The 22,280-nt window shown below is 34.9% G+C and overlaps 1 pseudogene; it reads left to right on the forward strand.

The window, feature by feature from the left end:
• The first annotated feature begins 20,255 nt into the window (after positions 1-20,255).
• Positions 20,256-20,768, forward strand: LOC102485313 (histone deacetylase complex subunit SAP18 pseudogene; annotated as a pseudogene).
• Positions 20,769-22,280: the final 1,512 nt, after the last annotated feature.

Genomic DNA, 22,280 nt, shown 5'->3' on the forward strand with positions numbered 1-22,280 from the left:
TCTATTTTTTTTCTTTTCCTGAGGAGATACTGATATGTAAATTCAGTTCTTTCATTTTTTTTTCATCATTTCTTAATGTAGGAAATCCTTACATCATAGAATTCACTAGACTTTGCTCATCTTCCTGCACAGTTTTATCTTTCCAGAGACCAGTGACTCTCAGATCTCAATCTCCACCTGGATCTCTCTTTTAAACATGATGTCCTAAAATCAACTTCATTTGAAAGTACCCACTTGTAAGTCCTCTAGAACACTTGAATACATTGTGGAAGGATGAGGAGTGCTTGTTGTGGGTGGATGTCAACAATTTAATTAGAGTAGTTAGAAAAATACACCTTGAAAAAGTTATAGTTGAGGGAAAGATTAAAGAGAAGAGAGAGGAAGCTGTGTCACTTATCTGACAGATATGTTATCCCAGGCACAAGAATGACAATTGCCAAGGGTTGGCGTTCTTTTCTTTCTTTTACTTTTTTAGAGAGATTTTTGCTATAAGACAACTGTCCCCCCCAAGGGAGACAGAAAGAGACAGAAAAATCACCCTCCAGGGAGATGGCCATACCACAATCCCTTGCTCTCCATTCTCCTTTTGGGATTTTGGGCACATATGCAAACGGGTCTGGAATGAGTTTCAAACCACCGGGTATGAGACTCTAACCATGGTCTGCCATGTATGAGTCCAGCAACATAACCATTATGACATCTGCTTGTCCCAAGAGTTGATGCTCTTAAAAGGGGTTTCTCTCTGCCTTAGTTTGTATTTCCCCACTCCGACTCCAAACAGACTTCATAAATTATCTGGATGCAGAAATTTTATTTAGAACTAATGCCAGAAAGCGGGAGCTAGGAGAGGGATCAGGACATAGGGATGGGAGACAAAAGTAAAACATGAAGCAGGTTGCCATTGTGGGCAAGTGGAGAGCCTCCCAGTAACTAGGTAGGACATAAGTAAGAGGTGTCCTACTGAGGAAAGAGAAACCCTAGGTATTTACCCAGCAAACCTTGTTCAATTGCTGACATCTTTGGCCTGTCTTTGCTTTTTTTTTTTTCTTTTTCTTTTCTTCTATCAAATTCACTAGATGGCATATGCACTCACCAGAAAAAGAGAGTGAAAGAGAGAGGAAAAGTGAGGAAGTAGCCCCCTCAGGATGGTCTTGCTGCAACTTCATCTTCCCCACTTTCCCTTTAGGGATTTTGGGTACACATGTGCATGCACTCAGTGTATTTTTGTTTTGTTTCATTTTGTTTTTAATTTATTATCATAATTTTTAAAAAATATTACATTTAATCATGTGTATCTTTACAGCATATTACATTTCTTTTCCAGCACAATACTTACTGTATTTTTCAAGCTGCTGGTCCAGGACTCAGACTGCACAGTTGGCCATGTGGGATCCAGCTGCCTTAAGCACCACACCTCTGACCTGATTTCTTATAGGCTGGAAAATTCTGCAGGCAATGAAGCTAGAAGATAGGAGTGACTGAGTATATATGAAATGTCTAGGGTAAGTAAAGGTGAGTTTTCAGATGCAGCATGAGGAATGGGCTTTAACAACATCTCCTACAGATCTTACTCCTTGACTTAGTTCTTTTTGTGCTACTATCACAGAATACCTGTGACTATGTAACTGAACAGAAATTTAACTCCTCACAGTCCTGGAAGCCGAAAACTTTTAAGTTTGACAGTCTGATATTCAGTGAGGCACCTGTTGCTGTGTCATTACTTGGTAGAAGGTATCACATGGAAGAAGGGTAAATAAAGGGCAAGAGAGAGAGAGAGAGAGAGAGAGAGAAAAGGAATGAACTCTGCCTTTTATAATAAGTCCAATTCTGAGATAATAGCAGAGTCCTCATGGCCAAATAGCTATTAATGGTCCCACCTCTCAATACCCTTACAATGGCAATTAAATCTCAAACTACATTTGGAAGGGGTAGATTGAGCACTGCACATCCTAAAAGTCATAAGTAGGACTGAATCTACTCAACACATTTAATCCAAAGCCCCTTTTTTGAATTCATACCGTGATTGTTCCTTTGTAAGACTTTGACATAGACTAAGTCAATGATTCTCAAACCCATTAGACTGGAATTCCATTTTTATTGTAGGTTTTTCATAATATCCATTTCACTCTTTTGAAACAGAATATATAGATATTATTATCTAAAAAATACTTTAAAATACTAATTTAATTTACTAACAACATAAAGAAAAATCAAAGTATAAGGTGTAATAACAGTAAAATAACATGCATTTCAGTAAATAAGTGCAGAGAAATTACTACACTTGAAAACACAGCAAAGAATCATAATAAAAGAACTAGACTATTACAAAAGTGTGGAATTGGCAGCTGAAATAGTAGAAGCAATATTGCTGTTGCTGACATATTTCCAAAGTAGTGAGCAACTTATTAAACAGTTGCAAATAAAAAAAATAAACACTGCTCATTCTATTCAAACTGTTTACATTTGCACATGCAGTAACAATTTCAGAAAAATATATTTTGTAAAATAATTATGACAGACTCTGATAATTACAAATAAAATTCTTATTACATGTATGTTGTACAGAATATGTAAAGTTTTCTAAGAATCACATAATTATCTATTGGCCAGAATTTTCTTCTGTAGTACCATCCTAAACATTAATCAATCAAAAATATTCCTGCAAATATAGTAAGTATAATTTTCTGGCAGGTATTTTAACTGATGAGAAGTCTTGACATAAATTATTATAAATATTATGAATTCTGATTTTCCTGTCTCTGGTCTGGCCTAAATTCAATGCTATTTCCTCTGTTCTGCCAAAGTTATCTTTGAAAAGTACAACTGTGTAATATTACTTTTATTCTTATAGTCATCTAGAATTTCCATATCACTCACAGTGTAAAGCTCCAGAATTTTACTGTGGCTTTTAATACCCTTCATAGGGGCCAGCAGGTTGACTCCCACATAGCTGACCATGGTTCAAGTCCCAGACCTGGCGACTTGCTTTCTCGCTTTCCCTTCTCTCTTGCTCTGTCCCTCTCCAGTCAAATTATAATAAATAAATAAATAAATAAATAAAGTTAAATAAAATAATTCTTAAAAAAATCCTGCACAAAGATACTTAAAACCATCAATTAACTGTTAAACCATATAATTCGATTACTGCTCACCACAACCACACTACTAAAGTCTACAATCTAGCTTTGGAAGACAGAATTCTAAGAAGGCCTGTGTCACACATGCCTTGTATAATTCTCTACCTTTCAGTGCAGACAAAACCTCTGTATATAATAGAACATCATTCATGTGACTAGGTTAGTAATCAGTTGATGTTGAATTACAAACACTATATACATATATATATATATATATATATACACACACACACACACAGACACACACACACACTTGTAGTCCTGACCTAATTATGTGAGTGTGGAAAGGGACTGGGATTTTCTAGGAGACAGATTTTTGACAGAAGTGAGATTCTCTGTGCTGGCTTTAAAAACAGAATGGACCACATGGCAAGAACCTGAGCAGTGTTCAGCCGCTGAGCATAATCCCTGTCCAAAAGCCAGCAATAAACTGAGACCCTGAGTCACACAACATCAAGCAATTGCATTCTGCCAATAATATGGAGCAGATCAGAAACAGATCTTTCCATAGTTGAGTTTCTAGATGAGAACACAATTGAATGGTAATTTCATCTCAGCCTTGTGAAACCCTGAGCACAGATACAGATTACAATGTGCCAAACTCCTGTTCCAAAGATTCTGTCTGAAGTGCTCAGTTTATGGTAACTGGTTACACAGCCATAGAAAATTAGCATTTCAGAAATATATCTCATGTAAACTCTCTTATTTTAACAACCAGTATCCTTTCCTAAATGCTTTCTCTAATTTCATAGTCTCTTTCACTGCACACCAATATACCTGACATGAAAGAATTATCCTGAAAAATTTCATATCCTATGCCAGCCAGGTAGCTTCGTGGTTAAGATGGCTGGATCCTACATAGCCAACTGTATGAGTCCCAGAGCTGGTGGTGGGAAAAACACACTGGCTATGTTTGTGTGCATGCCCAAAACTCAAGAGAAGAGTGAAAGTGTGGAGGAGAAAGGATTCTGGCAAAATTATACTCCTCAGGATGGGGAGGGTGCTTTCTCACTTTCTCTCTCTCTCTCTCTCTCTCCTTTTCTGTCTCTCCCTGGTAAGTACTCTCCCCTGTAAGTACTCAAGCCCTATGGCATTTTTTTTTAAAAGAAAATCTCATCTCCTGTGTGAAACCTTTTAAAATAGGCCTCTGCTATTTTTTGTGTGTGAATGTATTGCAATGCACTCAGTTGTTTTACATCTACATACCCTATTCGACCATGTTTATTAAAGGCAGGACTGTAAGACAGTTGTATTTGAAATCAATGACTAGTATATTTATTTAAGGCAACTAGGAATAAATGAATGAAATAAATACTTTGTACTAGATTCTGCTTTTCTTCCACATTCTAATGATGTCCCTAAATTTCGTGTTCTGCATTTTTATTGTATGATATCAAAAATATTGTACAATCTAATTTACTAAATTTAGTTATGGTTTAGGGAAAATGTACTCAATTGTGCATTTAATGGGTGCTTATTGGGTGATTGAACTTTTTTAAGGGCATGGAAGTAGTTATATGCCTTATTTTAAATTTGAGTTTAGTATAGAAAGTTCTGTATATGGGTTTAGAGAAAAATGTCAAAGCATGAAACAATAACTTGGATGATACTATGTAAAGAGTCTTTTTATCCTAAATGATATCCACCAGGAGATCTTAATTTATAGCTGTGGAATAGCTATTGTAGAGATCATTAGGGAGCCAGGAACTTTATCATCAATGGTCTTTTCATGATAAGAGATCCTTGCTTCTGGCATAGGCACATGCAAAGGTCAGCCCCTCCTCCACAGCTCCAGACCATTCCTGATCGATTTCCTCATCTTCCTACCTTATTCCTAATATAGCTGTCCCTTGAAATCTTTGGGATATTAGTTCTAAAACTCTCATGGATACCAACTCTACAGATGCTCACATCCCTTATATAAAATGGTGCAAGTACATATAATCTACACACATCCTTCCACATACTTTAAATCATCTCTAGACTACTTACAATATCTAATACAGTTAATGTACTATATAAATATTATGTTGTATTGTTTAGGGAATAACTAAAAGAAAAAAGAAGTATTTGTGCATGCTCAGTACAGACTCAGTCATGGTGACCCATCTGCACAGTACAAATCCGCAATCAAGTAACATTTTAATTTCAGTGGTTAGTTGAATTTGTGCATGCAGAATCCCCTGCTAGGGAGGACTGACTGTATTCCATTTCCATCTTCTCCCTACATCAGAACTGTAGGCTACTTACATTGTTTGCTGGTATACGAAGGGTCTTCAAAAATGTTTATGGAAACTGAATACGTGAAAACAAAGATGTGTGGATTAAAAATGTTACTGCACCAAAATAAACTTGTTCTTTAATCCCATTTTTCAACAAACCTTTTAAAGTTTCTCAAAGGTGGCCGTATTTTTGTTTTAACAACATTCTTGCTTCATTATTTTGTTCTAATTCACTAACCCATTCTGTTTCCTTTCTTCCTGCCTGCCTTGCTACCTTCCTTCCTTCTTCCATTCCTTTCTTTCTACCTGTTTTTCCAAGTCCACATCTAAGCATACTTTTAGGCATATATAGATTGTTACAAGCAGTCACATAGATCTTAAATGCATTTTCTCTTATTTATATAAATGCCATGCCTTTGGGACCTTTACAATAAAGGGTGACTTTTTAACTTGTCAATATCAATATTCAAATCATTGAGCTAGCTAGGCTGAAATTGAATAATAAAACTTGAGAAATAAGAAGAACTTAAAGAGTACTTAATAATGTAGATCCCACATTTGCATACAGATAAGGTAACAGATAAGGTCAGCAGAAGCTGAATGACTTGTGGTAAGGTCACATAATTAGATTGTAGCAGGGAAAAAAAAATCCTTTGCAGAGCTTTGTCCACTCTATGCCACTGTTTTTATTGGTCTCAGAAAATCTCTTAAAAAGAAAAGATTCATCAACAAATAGTACTAGAAAACTCGAATGTAGTGATTATTAAAGGAGATGGATATCAAATGAGTATTAAAGGAGATGAATAAATTAGAGATATAAATCTATGTTAGTCATTGTACATAGAGGGTACTTGTAGCCATAGAGGATTCAATATATATATATATTTTTTTTTTTGAGAGAGAGAATTTTATGATAGGGCGCATGCAGAAAGACAGAAACAAAGAGATAGAAACTGAGAAATCACTCCCCAAGGGGGATGGCCATGCCGCAATCCCTTCTCCTCCATTCTCCTCTCAGGATCTTGGGCATGCACACAGCCATGCCCAGCATGAGTTTAAGCCACTGGGTCTGGGCCTCGAACTCCGATTGACTACATGGGAGTCCCGTGACATAGCCATTATGCTAACTGCTAGTCCCAGATTCAATATTTTTTAAGAATTATTTATTTAATGTTACTTGCTATTATTACTATTATTATTATTATTAATTTGACCAGACAGAGACAGAGAGAGAAAGGAAAAGTGAGAAAGCAAGCTGCCAGGACCAGGACCTGAACCATGGTTGACCATGTAGGAGTCCAGCACCCTAACCACTACACCACCTGCCTGTCCCAAAGATTCAATATTTTAACAGAAATTCGCATAGGAGAGCTTGAAGGAAAGATAAAAATAGAGCAACGGGGATTGTGTAAAGATGGAATAGAAGACCAGTAACCTGTGTTCCCAACTAGACGATTGTTGCATGAGAAGAATCTGTCCGATGCAGGTACTTTGGGACATTAGAGTCTGTTGTAGTCTTGGAATTTCCAGTGGAAGACTTGGATGATAACTTAAGTGAAATTCAGTCAATCACATCTCAGCATAGTAGCCACTACCCCCTTCCCTTTTTTTTATGAAGTATTTTTATGCTTATTTTTTTCAAAGAATTATTTATTTACTTAATACCATTTGTTGTTATTATTAGTATTTAATTTGCCCAGAGAGAAAAAGACAGAGAGAGAAAGGCAGAGAGAGCAAGCGGCCGGGTACAAGACTGGAATCGCGGTCTACCATGTGGGAATCCAGTGCCTTTAACCACCGCACCACCTGCCGGCCCTATAGCAACTTCCCTTTATTTCCCTTTATTCAGCCATGGGGCAGGCGGGTAGGCATTATTTCTAGAGTAACTACACATAGCTTGTGGGACCTGGGTAGGCACAGTATGCTGTTTCGGAGCCAGGCTAAGATAATCAGCTGCATGAGCAACTGCATATACATTTTTTATATAAAATGTAAATGGGTTAAACACTCTAATTAAAAAATAAAAATTGACAGAAGGAATAAAAAATACTCCAACTATATATTTCTGTAAGATCTGACTTTAGATCCAAAGACACAAAATAAATTGAAATTGAAAAGCTAGAAAAACAAATTTCATATGAACCATTAGCAAAAGAGAACAGAAATAGATATTCTAATATCAGACAAAATAAAATTAAGTTAATGAGATTAGGATATTATTTATCAACAAAAGAGTCAATACAATAAAAAGATATAATAATTTTAAACGTTTACACATCTAATGACAGATTGTCAAACTATATGAAGCAAAAATTGATGGAACTAAAACCTGCCATTTTTAGTGCAGATTGAAATTTCGAGTTCATATGTCAAAATTTATAGTTTTATTCTGATTTTTTTTCTTAGACAGCAACCTGAAGTAATTTAAACATCAACTCGTTACCATTTTCCTACTAATAAGTTAATGAGGAGTTGATTTTGATTAATATATGTATTGCCTATTTTCTCTCTCTTTTTTTTTTATTGTTCTTTGTTTTTAACTTTTTGTCTGTGAGGCTTGTGCACTGGCTGGAGGGACAGAAAGAGACAGACAGTGAGAGAGAAAGTGAGAAATCATGCACCAGCAGGGATAGCCACACTGCAATCCCTTCTCCTCCATTCTCCTCCTAGAATTCTGGCCATGCATTCCCATGTGCCTGGCATAATTTTCAAGCCAGAGGATCTGGGATTCAAATTACAGTCAGCCATGTGGGAGGCCAGCATTTAACTACTTTCTGGCCCTCACCAACAATGAGATAATAGTATCTCTTCTATAAATGTATTTAGTTTACTTTAATTATTTTAAAGAGAGTTAATTATGAAATGTACTTTTGGGTAGCAGATTCAATATCTGAATTTAGATATAAACAGATAGCCACTTCCAAAAGGAATCTTAATTCCCAATGTAAGGACATACTCTGGTGACTGGAAGATAAGACACAATGATCTAAAATGTTTGCTCCAAGTGTTCAGTTGTGACATTAAAGAAGTTGAGCAGTCTAGGAATTTTTAGAAGTGGTAAATGATGATAGCAATTATGTATTCATGGCTCACTTTATTCTGGAATCCACAAATGTAGCACCTCAACTAATATTCTCAAATACGTTAAATTATGGCATAGTGTCCGCATACTATAGATGAAAAAACTGTTTTAGAAAGGTTATTTAACTGACATACTTTCATCCTGAATGTCCTTTATATCCTAAGTACAGTGCTCAAATCCTTTATGTCATCTATTTAGAACAATAAAATGTAAATTCTTTTTATTGAAAGATTTCATGGGAGGGCACAGAATTAAAATTAGTAAATGTTCCTGTAAAATCATGCGTGTTATCTAATTCTTTAGTACAATAATTCTGGTTATTCCATACACTGAGTGAGAAAGAAATGTATAAGCATAATTATAATAGAAGCAAGAAGGTGTTATGTGCTAAAAAATGATTATAGAGGATAAAGGAGGAAGTGATTAATTCAATTCATTTGAAGGGTAGAGAGTAGAAATGCTACATAAACACTTTTAAACTAGTCCTTGAAGAAGAAGCAGTTGTTGTCTCTGTATTCTTTACAAGGTAATGTCTTGATCCAAACCATAGAGACCAGAAATTATACATAATGATCAGTAAACTGGTGCTGTTGAACTTTGTACAGTTGAGCATATATTGTAGAGAAAAAGGGACAAGGATACAATAAGTTAAAGCAAAGGACACCCTTTTAGAATAATTTTATTCAGACAGATTTTTGGGTGTTTTAAATATTCTATCAAATTTATTCTGACAGATATGACATAGATGTATGATCTTCATTTTACAGAAGAAAAAAAACTGAGGTACAGGGAACTATATTTCCTGCCCAATGGGACACAATTTCAAGTGACAGACTCAAGTTTCAAAGATAAATCTGTCTCCAAAGTCCACATGCTTTTAACTCCATAACATAGCCCACTCTGATTTCATAGATAGTTTTCACTTTTCTAGGTAATAAGTTAAAAAAAAAATAGCTTCTCTCTCAGCTCCTTGTTATGACAAGAAAATAAATTGATTCAAAGTTTTTCGATCGAACAATAAAACACAATAGATAACTTTAACATAATCACTGAGAAAACTGATAGCATTATTGCATAAAAGAGAAGATCAAAAATCTGTGGAAAATGTAATAAAAGTGCAAATTTATTTTGGTAAAAAAATTGGAATCCACACTTGGTGTTTTCACAATATGCAATTTTCATAAACTTTTTGTAGACCCTCCCATATAGTAATATGCTCTTCAAACATAAATTCATGGTAGTTAACACGAGGTTTGATGACAAAAACATAGTAGCCTCTAAATACAAGGATAAAATCACACTTCTAAATTGAATTGTGTTGTATATTGAAATTATAGGTTTTAGTTGATCTACTCAGTTGGTTACTATTTTAGTCTTCTTTTGAGCTAAAAATATACATTTCCCTAATGCTTGTTTAATGACACAGTATCTCTTAGGGAAAAAACATATATCTCTAAATAAAGATATAACTTTTATTTGGGATGATCATCTTTTTATTACTTTCCTAAAATTTTATTAATAAATTTTATTAGAGATAAAACTTTTCATATATGCTAATGTGGTAGATTTAAAAATCAACAGATGAATGTGAAGTATTTTTTAGGTATTGTTTGTTCTTTGGTTAAAATCAAGAGAAAGTATATGGGTATATCTTTCTGTTAGACTTGTATGTCTTCTTCATCCACTCAGAATTGCTTTTTCTTTTTGGAGAATCACTCCACACCCCATATTATTCTACGTAATTCCTGAAGTAAGATTATAACCCAGACTTTGTCAGGCCTCTGTTCCACCCATGCTCAGAGATGTAAATGAACTTATTTTCATCACAAGAAAAATAAATCATCCCAGGACACTTTTGGCATTAATCAGGAAGATGCATTCTGTTTATCAGAGAATTAAGTCATGACATAGCCATAGAGCTGTACACATATTTCATAATGAATACTTGTTTTGAGATGCCTAGAAAATTAGACTAGCAAAGGTCACCACTCAGAGAAATAGATAATCTGTGTCTTACTACCATAGTCTGAGGCCCTTGTTCTTTCCATGTTTTGGACTTTTCATGCAAATGAGTAAATAAATGTCTTCTTTCCTACCTTCCTTCCTTCTTCCTTCTCTCCTTCTTCTCTCCCCCTTTCTTTCCTTCCTTCCATTTTTTTCTTTTATTTTTAAAATATTTTCAGATTATTATATATTTTTTCTGTCAATGTCAAGGTTCTTCAAAGACTTACAAATATAACTAGCAATGATTCTGCAATTCCACTCCTGGGTATCTACCCAAAGGACAAGAGAATATTTAGTCAGAAAAGTGCTTACACATCCATGTTTATTTTGACATTATTAACAATTGCTAAGATATGAAACCAATCCAAATATCCATGAAAAGATTAATGTATTGAAACTTGAAACTTGTGGCATATGTACACTATGGAATACTACTCAGTCATTAAAAAAAAGACTGTCTGCACTCTATGGTAGAGACTGGAAGACTGGAGAACGTAAAAGTATTAAAAATTATAATGGACACTAGAGACAAAGTGGAAAGAGAGTGTGAGAGGGGAAGAACATAGGAAATTTCGGGGGGAAATGGAGAGGTAAGACGTGGGACACAGATAAGGTCTAGTATCTATTGACGAGGATGTGTACGGTGGTATCAACTGGGCTGGAATGAGGTGTATATCATGCTGGGTAAAGTCTCTTCACAATCTAAGTTATGTATAGCAATTTAATGTATGAATAGTAATAAAAATTTATAAATAATAAAAAAACAAGACCTTGTTATTTGTTAGAAAGTGGATGAATATGGATATTTACTTCTGAGTGAAGCAAGTCAATCTATGAAAGAGAGATGTGACATGTCACCACTTTATATATACCAAATGTCCACACTCTATGGTGGAAACTGAAATATTGAAGGATACAGAAGCATAGAAAACAGTTGCAGATACTGGATATATTGTGGGAACAGCTTGGGAGATGGGGGGGAGGATGAGAGGAAGAGAATCAAGGGAAAAAATAGAGAGGCGGGACATTTGAGGGGCACAGAAGTGGAGGACTATCTGTGGATGATGGCATCTATGATACCTTTAACTGGACTAGTGCAGTGTGTTTATGCCAGGAAAATTTATTTTACAAACTGTGTTGACGTACAGTGATTAAATGTACAAAACAAGTTTTTAAAAAATAAGGAAAAAAAGAATTCTTATTAGTACAAACACTTAAAATAAGTAAAATGTACTTACTGGACAGCGACTTTGTTAATGTAATCAAAAGCAGTTTAATAATGGTACAGGACTAGGGCCCTTCTGTGATCTCACTGTAGGGATCAGATCTCAGATGACAGCGTAGAAAGCTTTCAACTCTAGATTCACTTAAAAAAAAAGATCCTCAAAAGATGATTTGAATATCAAAGCTTTGACAAATGGATGCTATAGCTTGATGTGAAGGTCGCCTCATTCTAGGTTTTGTCATCGTCTCCTCTCCCATATGGTTTAGGTTTAGGTAATGCCAAAAGAAAGGAGGGTTATACCCTCAGAAAATTAGAAAGTGATTTTCTACAGGAAACAGATGCCCAGTCAGATGTATAAACATATGTACCAAATTATAATAGATAGGAAGAAGGAAATTAGATAATACTTTAAAATGAAGTATTCATATTTTTAATATATAACTAAAAGCTAAAATATATAATTAAAGCTTTCTTGAGGAAGTTTCCATCTTTCATCTGTGGAAAAATATAAGGACAGCTAGCCCATTCAAATTATTCTAATTGGAAATTTTCTCTAAAAAATGTGGCCAAAGGGATATAAGAAACAAGTGTGGAGAAATCAGTTTTATAGTTTTAGAGCCAGAAACTGCTACATTATTCAGAATATGAATGGCAACATAAAATTTCAATTTCAGCAGTATCACAGATTGAAAATGATGAATAAAACTCCCACTGAAAACAACTAAATTATAAAGAATAAGACAGTTAATATTTAGCATATAGAATCTAATGCTGAGCTGCTTAAACAGTTAAAAAAACAAACAAACAAACAAACAAAAATGTTCGTAGGAGCCAGAAATAGAGTAGAAGTTGAAAGACATAAAGTGGGTCCTGCAGGTAGTTAAGGTGCTGGACTCCCACATGGTAAACCATGGTTCAAGTCCCAGACTCAGAGGCTTGCTTTCTCACGTTTCCTTGCTCTCTCTCTTTCTCTGTCACTAACTTAAAAATAATAATAATAAATAAAATTAAATAAATAAATGTTTTGAAAAGAAAGACATGATGATAGGTAAAAAGTAAAGCCAGTGTTTGACTTGAAGCCATATACTGAACCCTGTTACACTGGCCTTTTGCTATAAATATTTTAGAATGAAGTAGGACTAGAAATAAAGATTAACGCTTACCTAAGGCAGAAAATTTAAGAGCATTCAGGATGGATAGGGCACCAAAGGTTTTCCTCCACATTATAAAGGTAAATAAAATATAAACTCTAGCCTCTGAGGGTACACCTCTGGAAGACACTTCAGTGGTTTCTTACAAACCTAACATAGTTTAACATATGATCTAGGGTTCACACTCCTTGGTATTTGCTCATATGAGTTGAAAACTTATTTCTTCACAAAAACCTGCACATGTATATTTATAGCGGTATTATTCATACCACCAAACTTGGAAGAATCAGGATATCCTTCAGTGAGCAAACAGAGAAAAAGACTGGAAAACCTGGACAGGGGAATATTATCCTGTGCTAAAAAGAAATGTAATTCGAACCATGGAAATACATGGAGGAAACGGAAACGCATATTGCTAAGTGAAGAGAGACAATCTGAAAAGGCTACTATGTGATTCCAATTATATGACATTCTTGAAAATGTTGAAGTGTGGAAACAATTAAAGGATCAGTGGTTGCCAGAGATTAAATAGGTGGGAGAAATGAATAGGCGCAAGAAACAAATAGGCAGAACACAGGATTTTTAGGGCAGTGAAACTATTTTGTAAGATACTTCAATGATGGATTTATCCCATTCCATATTTATTAAAACCCATACATTATACAACACTAAGATTAGACCCTAATGTAAACTGTGGACTTTGGGTGACAATGACATGTCAGTGCATGTTCATCGGCTACACTGACATACAGACCACTGTGAGACAGATATCAATAGCAAGAGGGATCACACACGTGTGGGAAGAGAAGATATATGAGAACTCTCTGTACTTTCCCCTCAATTTTGGTATGAATCTAAAACTGCTGTGAACAAAAGATCGATAACAGAATTCACTGCGAATTATGGACACCAATAAAAAAATCACAAGATAATCCGCATTTGTACATATGCTAGTAATGGAATACTGCTAGAAACAAAAGGAACACAATAGCTAATTTGGCAATAAAAATGACAGTATAGGGACCAGCAGATGGCATAATGGTTAAATCACTAGACCCTTATATAGTTGACTGAGGTTTGAGTCCCAGACCCAGTGGCTTGAAACTCAAGCTGGGCAGTGTGTGTGCACGTGCCAAAGATCCCAAGAGGAGAATGGAGGAGAAAGGATTGGCACATGGCTATCCCCCTTGGGGGTGATTTTGCATTTTCTGGCTCTCTCTGTCTCTCCAGCGAGTATATGCACCCTATAGCAAAAAACCTCTCTCTATAAAATAAATAAAGAAAGAAAAAAGAAAAGAAAAAGTGATGAGATAAAAGTTATCTACTCTGAAGTAATATAAAATATAGTAAGGTAAGTATACCACATAGAAAAATATTGCAAAAGTGAAAATAGAAAATTATAGAGCTATAATTAACATGACATTCATGTTTATTTTTGAGCATGCTAAAATAACTTACATCATTAATGAAAAATTTTAACTTGCCTACATTAAAAACAACAAGGCCAGTGGTGGCATGGTGGCTAAGGCAGCTGAATTCTACCTGGCTGACTGCACACTACAGGTTCTGAATCTGGCAGCTTGAGAGCTTGAGAAACACACCAGGTGCATGTGGGTGAATGCCCAAAATCCTGAAAGAAGAAATAGAGAAGGATTGCAAGGTGACCACCATCCTCGAAGGGTGCTTTCTCTCACTCTTTCTCTGTCTGGTGAACACATGTACCCTCTAGCAGGTTAAAACAGCAAAACATCTTCTTTACCTAATTTTCTCTTTGATCCATAACTTCATTCCTGTACTCTTTATCTGTGTATTCATGATCTTTTGATCACTTTTTGATCTTTTGATCATTTTTATTCTTAGACCAAATTTTTGTTTGGTCCCATTTTGTACCTCTGCCTGTATAATTCCTGTATTTGATTACTAATTTATTTGCTTGCCTAGTACTTTATGTGTATACTATTTTAAGAAGTTCCTTTTGAAGCCAACCCTGTGGTACAGTGGTTAAGTCGTGTGCATGACAGCCATGCTTTATATAGGTTAACTGGTTAGAATCTAAGCCTTTGTTGCTTAAAAATGATACCACTATACCAGGAGTGTGTGCATGCCCAAAATTCTGATGGAATGACGAAATGTTGGAAAAGAATTATAGTGTGACTATGCTTGGAGTTACCAGTGTAATATACTTCAGAAACGGAAGTTTCAGGAGGTAGGGAGAGGGAGAGAGAAAGATGGTTCCTTGTCCTCTGCCTTTGGTTTTTGAACAATATCACTTCATTCTCTGAAATGATGTAGAAGATGGGTAGAGAGAAGGGGTTGTGGTGTGACCTCACCCCCATAGAGCTGTTCTTTCCTTCTCTTTTTTATATCCCTGTCTCCCTTTGATGAGCACCTGTGCTCTCTGGCAATTTAGAAAAACTTGAAAAGAGAGAAAACAGTAGAATATATTATATATTATTAGATATATATATTTATTAAATTAGTGAGAATGGGTATTATAAATAAAATATTGAAATTATTACTTTTTTAGAAAAAAGCAGTGACATCTGTGAACCCTATAGAACTATTTGTAACAAATATCGTTGTCTTATTCATATGTTTAACCTTTCAAATGAAGCCGGGCAGAGTGGGGAGTGGGGTAGAATGGCCAAAAGGGTCGATGTCACAGAAGGAAAGAAAAAGTTTCAGACCTATAGCAAAAAACCTCTCTCTATAAAATAAATAAAGAAAGAAAAAAGAAAAGAAAAAGTGATGAGATAAAAGTTATCTACTCTGAAGTAATATAAAATATAGTAAGGTAAGTATACCACATAGAAAAATATTGCAAAAGTGAAAATAGAAAATTATAGAGCTATAATTAACATGACATTCATGTTTATTTTTGAGCATGCTAAAATAACTTACATCATTAATGAAAAATTTTAACTTGCCTACATTAAAAACAACAAGGCCAGTGGTGGCATGGTGGCTAAGGCAGCTGAATTCTACCTGGCTGACTGCACACTACAGGTTCTGAATCTGGCAGCTTGAGAGCTTGAGAAACACACCAGGTGCATGTGGGTGAATGCCCAAAATCCTGAAAGAAGAAATAGAGAAGGATTGCAAGGTGACCACCATCCTCGAAGGGTGCTTTCTCTCACTCTTTCTCTGTCTGGTGAACACATGTACCCTCTAGCAGGTTAAAACAGCAAAACATCTTCTTTACCTAATTTTCTCTTTGATCCATAACTTCATTCCTGTACTCTTTATCTGTGTATTCATGATCTTTTGATCACTTTTTGATCTTTTGATCATTTTTATTCTTAGACCAAATTTTTGTTTGGTCCCATTTTGTACCTCTGCCTGTATAATTCCTGTATTTGATTACTAATTTATTTGCTTGCCTAGTACTTTATGTGTATACTATTTTAAGAAGTTCCTTTTGAAGCCAACCCTGTGGTACAGTGGTTAAGTCGTGTGCATGACAGCCATGCTTTATATAGGTTAACTGGTTAGAATCTAAGCCTTTGTTGCTTAAAAATGATACCACTATACCAGGAGTGTGTGCATGCCCAAAATTCTGATGGAATGACGAAATGTTGGAAAAGAATTATAGTGTGACTATGCTTGGAGTTACCAGTGTAATATACTTCAGAAACGGAAGTTTCAGGAGGTAGGGAGAGGGAGAGAGAAAGATGGTTCCTTGTCCTCTGCCTTTGGTTTTTGAACAATATCACTTCATTCTCTGAAATGATGTAGAAGATGGGTAGAGAGAAGGGGTTGTGGTGTGACCTCACCCCCATAGAGCTGTTCTTTCCTTCTCTTTTTTATATCCCTGTCTCCCTTTGATGAGCACCTGTGCTCTCTGGCAATTTAGAAAAACTTGAAAAGAGAGAAAACAGTAGAATATATTATATATTATTAGATATATATATTTATTAAATTAGTGAGAATGGGTATTATAAAAAAAATATTGAAATTATTACTTTTTTAGAAAAAAGCAGTGACATCTGTGAACCCTATAGAACTATTTGTAACAAATATCGTTGTCTTATTCATATGTTTAACCTTTCAAATGAAGCCGGGCAGAGTGGGGAGTGGGGTAGAATGGCCAAAAGGGTCGATGTCACAGAAGGAAAGAAAAAGTTTCAGAAAAGAGGAGAATCATGTATATCATTCTAGAAACACCAAGTCAGAAAGATATTTCACAACTGAATGTCATAGTGTTCTCAACAACAACAACAACAAAAAATTAAGGTTATTTTGTTGGAATATCATGAGAAGTAAGTAGATTTCATTTGGCTGAGATGGTGACTATACTCAACATAAACACTTCTTTCAAGAAAGAAAATATATAAGGATAAGGAAAGATAAATAACAAGATTTAAAGAGCTTCTGTCTGAGTCATTATGATTTGACAATTTATTCACTTTTGCAAATTTTAAGAGGAAAGACGAGAATATTTTGAGATGATGAATTAGACTGTAGAGATATTTTCTGGGATGTTGGCATTTGTTTTAAGTGTGTCTCAAATATATGTTTTAGACACATTAAATAATACGACTATAACTCTCTAGGTACATAAAATAATACCATAAATAAACAAATGCTATGAATGGCTTGTTGCAAATTAAAACCACACAGAGGATGCTATATTTAAGAAGCTTTTCTTTTTCCTTGGAGACTTTTTTTTAATTTATTTTTTATTTCACTTTTTTTATACATTCAATCACATTTTTTAGCTTACAAAGTGAATATTTCAATATGCGAACATTTCTTCCTAGTCCAGTTGATTAAACTATAAAATATCTTCAACAGATAATACCACATTTCTTTGTCCCATTAATGTTTTGTGTCTGAATTTTTCTTCTAAATGTCCTTCCTCAGGCTGTACTGTTCCACACACACTATATCTAGTATTTACACCCATTTATTGTGTCTCTATACCCTTTAGTCAATCAGTTTCAGTCATAGAGTGCGGATACTCGGTATATATTAAGTGGGGACATACAATGTTTCTCCTTCATAGCCTGGCTTGCTTCACTCAGCAGTAAACTTTCCATATTTTTCCATTTTCTGTCAAAAGCCAGGGTTTTGTTTTTTTATGGCTGAATAGTATTCCATAGAGTATATGTGCCACAGTTTTTCAATCCATTCATCTGTTCTGGGGCATTTAGGTCAGTTGCATGTCTGAGCATTTGTGAATAGTGCTGCAATAAACATCAGTGCACAAGCACTTTTCTGATAAAGAATTCTTCTGTCCTTTGGGTAGATACCAAAGAGTGGGATTGCTGGATCATGTGGTAGTTCTATTTGTAGGAGACTTCTATACAAAATTTTTATTCTTAGATCCTTTGCTTTATAACTTAGAAGGCAAGTAGTGGGAAAATATGTAAGTTTTAGTGTTAAGAAAAAATCTCTTAGAACATGAAAGTGAGCTGATTTGATCTGAGACCTACAGTTTAACATGGTACTTATAAAACCATTAGTGTCTACTAGCATATGTTAGTAAATATACTAGTAAATACTAAAAAGAGTACTAAGTTAACTTAAAATGTACATCTACCTTACAAAGAAAAGTGCCTTGAATACATACATTAAGTAAAATAATTTTTAAAAAATTTGAATTATGAAGATAAAATAAAAATTTTAATTTTAGTTTTCTATGCAGCAAAAAGTTATAATCATTTTACTCAGTACTCATTACAGGCATAATTTTTGTGGTCTGGTAAGAGACATATTTTGACATATTAATCTCTTGTTATAGCCATTAATGGTAATGAGCTATGTGATCACAAATCTCTTCCTAAAAAGAAGTCTGTTTATAGCATTAATTAAACAGAAAGTACATCTGAGTGCATAGCTGGAGCACTTTTATCTCAATATAAGTCAGAGTAATTAGAGGAGAGATTTAGTTGCTCAGATAACATAGAATATTCCCAGGCTCACTTAGACCTTCTGTGTTTTTCTTCTTACATTTTTATTACTGAGAAAATATAATCATTACTGTGAAATGAGTATTTATTTGGTTTCATGGATCAAATAAATGGACCATTAGATCAAAAATTCAAAATTCAAAGATCTTACCGTTGGATTATTAAAAATAAATAGACTTGGTAAAAGAGAATTACCCCTACTCTTTAATCGAAGAAATACACAGTTCAATAAAAAACAATTCTATGCCTGTAGAACCAATTCTATCAACCTCAGGGCCAATAGAAATTGATGTAATTATCTTCTATAAATCTCTACAATTTCTCAACCAGGTTGTTATGTGATTAAATTTTTATGGTTTGAATTTTCTCTATAGTAGCACCGCTTTGTTTTATTGAACTGCATAATCCTGAAAATAATTATGAGCATTATGATATTTTAAAGGAAATCATCAGTAAATTGTAACTAAGTAGCAGTGGCAATTAAGCTTTGTATTTATAAAACACAGGAAAATAGCTTTCCATTTCACTATGAAAATAAATATTGATCAATAGTGAGTATTTTCAACTAAGCATGCAAATGAAAGACATTGTCACCATGAAATTTGGTGTTTTAATATGAAGATAAAACATGCATAAACATGCAAGGGTTATATATTTCATGAAATATACTCAACCAGATACTATAGGATAGGTATATTTCACACAGAATATGTGTAAGTAAATTTTTTCTCAATGGTTTAAGTTTGGGGTTTGAGGGAGGTAAAGTAATTTATAAACTCTAATAGTTAAATAAAAATAAAAGAAAGAATCAAAATAGTGCTACAGGAAATAATTACTAAAGGCATCCTAAGAATGATTAATTTAGAAAACAGAATGTTGGGGGACCAGCAGTTAGCGTAATGGCTATGTTGCTGGACTCCTATGTAGTCGGCCGCGGTTCGTGTCCTGGACCTGGTGGCTTAAAACTCACGCCGGGTGCGTGTGAGTGAGTGCCCAGGATCCCGAGAGGAGAATGGAAAGGGACTGTGGAGTGGCCATTCCCCCTGGGGGTTGATTTCTCGCTTTCTGTCTCTCTGTCTCTCTCTGCCTGTCTGTCAAGGTCACATGCCCTAGAGCAAAAAACCTCTCCAAGAAAGAAAGAAAGAAAGAAAGAAAGAAAAAGAAAACAGAATGTTGGGACCAGTAGATAGCATAATGATTGCACTGCTGGACTCCTATGTAGTCGACTGCAGTTCAAGTCTTGGACCTGGTGATTTAAAACTCATGCTGGTCATGTGTGTGAGCTGCCTTAGAGGAGACTGGAGGAGAATGGGTTGTGGTGTGACCATCCTCCCTAGGGATGAGTTCTTGCTTTCTGTCTCTCTGTCTCTCTCCGGCAATTTCTCATGCCTGTATCAAAACTCGCTCTAAAAAAGAAAAAAAGAGAAAAGTGTTTTACAAAGTATATCATGTGTATTTCCCACAGAACCGAGGCTCTAGCTCATGAACATTCAAAGAGTACCTACTGTCATGAAAAAAGATCATGCTCATGCTCGCTGCAGGGGTCCGAGGTCAGGGCAAACATCTTCCTGGCTATAGGAGAATGGTGGTGGAGTCACGCCTTACCCAGGAGGAAATTAAGGCGTCCGAAAAATCGATAGATCACAAGAAGACTTGTTCTTTCTTGCTGCGGATTTTCACCACCAATAATGGTCACAACCACCGAATGAACAGGTTTCCCCCAGAAACGTACCCTCCAGAGACCTGCAGGTCTACACTTGGATGGAACGCAACCTTGAACGAACTGACTAGTTTAGTAAAAGAAATCTACCCAGAAGCTAGAAAGAAGGGCACACACTTCAATTTTGCAGTTGTTTTTACAGACCTTAAAAGACCTGGTTATCCAGTTGAGACTGCTAGCACCAGGTCTGGCAGGAAGGGGACTGATGATTCCATGACCCTGCAATCCCGAAAGTTCCAAATAGATTACTTGGTCATAGCAATTACCCCTCCAAATTGTGCACCATCTCCTTCAGGGTGCTTGAGACCTTACTAAATTCTACTTACTATTTCTTGAATTTATTTTTCAGTTACTTATGTAAAATAAATTTACATACTCTTCCCCCTGAAAAAAAAATGATCATATACACTTCATAGAAAATGAAGTACAAAGAAGAAAGTTTAGTATTTTATATATATATGTGCTATATAGTATATATATACTATATGTGTATATATAGCACATGTACTATATGTGTATATTATATATGTATACACACATATATAGTATATATAGTATATACTATATATATACTATATATGTGTACATATGTGTATATGTATATGTATACACATGTATATAACTACACATGTGTGTGTGTGTGTGTGTGTGTGTGTGTGTGTGTAGTTCAATGTGTGTGCATAATGTAAATTCAAATTAGGAGGTTAAAATATTCTATGGTAGGGCCGCGTAGTAGTGTGGTGGATAAAGGGACTGAATTCTACATGACTGAACTGTGAGTCCCAGACCTGGTGACTTGAAACACACTTTGTGGGTGTGCTTACATGCCCAAAATCCCCAAAGGAGAACTAGAGGAGAAGTGATTGTGGAGTGGCCACCCACTATGGGGGGTGTGTTCTCATTTTCCTTCCCTCTTTTGTCTCTCTCCTTTAGTTCATATACCCTATAGCAAAATTTTATAAGTGGTATTAAAATTATAAAAATCAAACAACAAAATTTAGCTGAGGCAGCTGAACAAGATACACTTCTATTGAGAAATACCTGACATTGTCGCTACTAGGCAGTATGTAAAGGTGACCTTCTGAGTGTAAAATTCTTTGATTTCAGATTTTGTTTTCCATATCACACGACTAATTAAATGCTGTGCAACTGAATAGCAGCTATTAGAAACATCTAAGAGTCATTGTAATTTGACTTTTCCTTTGGATTTTTGCCAAATTCTTCATCCAAAAAACCATTGATGCAGAGTCTTAACTTTATATTTTCTATTTATCATACACATATAAATGACTTCAGAGCTAAATGTAATATACTCCATTTACTTTCTTCGGTTATGTACCTAGTCATTGCATACTAAAATTATTTCTTGCTTTTTATCTTTTAAGCCATTAAATAAGTAAAATAGAACAACTAGAAATAAAGTAATTGTTCAGATTTAATTCTATTTTAATATACATGTTTCAACAAGATTTTGTCAACAGAAATGCCAAGGATTCAGTTTTGCTATCACCAGGGGATGCTGTTCTTAAGAGATCAAATAAATCTAATGGCAGCTACAGAACTAATTAAGTTAAAATAAAAGAAACAACAATTTCTGGTTTTTAACTCTGTATCTCTGCCAAAAATAATACAATCCTCCCATTTTGATTTTTTTTGTGGGAAATTAAATCACCCTTACTAAATGTGTATTATTGCTATATCTAAATAATATTTATTAAAGAAGAGGCCGCTATGATAGTAATTATTTATTTTTTGGTATGGTTGCAATATATTGGTAGAAAAATAAGTAGTGCTACTTAAAGTAATGTGATATTTACTTTTAAAAAG

The sequence above is a fragment of the Tupaia chinensis genome, unplaced genomic scaffold (genome assembly GCF_000334495.1).
Source record: "Tupaia chinensis unplaced genomic scaffold, TupChi_1.0 Scaffold144050_1, whole genome shotgun sequence".
NCBI classification, from domain to species: domain Eukaryota; kingdom Metazoa; phylum Chordata; class Mammalia; order Scandentia; family Tupaiidae; genus Tupaia; species Tupaia belangeri.